Source organism: Pollachius pollachius (genome assembly GCF_949987615.1).
Source record: "Pollachius pollachius genome assembly, chromosome: 18".
NCBI classification, from domain to species: domain Eukaryota; kingdom Metazoa; phylum Chordata; class Actinopteri; order Gadiformes; family Gadidae; genus Pollachius; species Pollachius pollachius.
In genome coordinates, this window is record NC_136951.1 from 12,815,350 (window position 1) to 12,816,505 (window position 1,156).

A 1,156-nucleotide genomic window follows, 5' to 3' on the forward strand; every position below is an offset into this window, starting at 1 on the left:
TATAAGTGTTCATACATATGAGTAAATGTGTTGATTCTTAAATCATAATACGGACATAATTGACATTAATAGATGGAGAGCTGCAGAGCTTTGTGGACTCTTATTTTGTAGTTCTTTGTTTGTTGTTATTGTTGTCGTCGCTGGGCAACTGCGGTCATGTGATTCTCCTCCTCATTGCATCTCCTTAAAAACAGACAGCTAGCAGAGGGTAAATTAAAGACAGTCAAACTTAATAGATGCTTCCTCTGTGGAAGACAGCTCATTGTTTGGGACGGATGGTTTATTTTTTTGAATATCCAAAACTTACCAGGAAGAATTTAATTTGTTGTTTTTTTGTAATATTTTTTATAAGATTAATAATTATGAAGTAAAAAAAATAATTTGTATTAGTGAGATTTACAGTTTACTGCCAGACCCCTTTTACTATTTACTTGTTTACCGCTGGCGTCCTCTACCGAGGTCTTAAAGTACTGCACCTCATCTAGACCCACTCGAGGCAGCATTGGGTGTCTGTTTATGGTTATTATTAAACATAGGATATATCAAACTACACAAACATAGCCCTTAAACATTAAGTAAAGACAAGTTTAAACGTGTTAGTTGTTGTATAAGGATATACAAATTATTTTTGGAGAGGATATTTTATAGGCATGTATTACAAAGAAAACATAAATTAATATATAATGGATATTCTATACATTATGGTTAACGACGTGTGTGTGTATTTAATATAACCCTAACCCTAACCCTATTGTATACTGTATTCTGTATATACTATATATATATATATATATATATATATATATATATATATATATATACATACAGTATATTAATTATATTTTATTATTGTTTGATAAAATTATGTTATATTATTTTATATTAGATTAGATTATGTTATATTATGTTATGTTATATCATATCATATCATATCATATCATATCATATTATATCATATTATGTTGTAATATCATATAATATAATATGATATAATATATATATATATATATATAATATTATTGTATTATTTTCTTCTGCCCGGATACAGGCAGCGTGTGTGGCTGTGTGGGTCAGGTGGTTGAAGCGTGGAGCTTGATTGGTTGTTTCGATGTTTTGGTTGTGAACCCGGAAGCGCTGCCGCTGTCACTATGGGCGT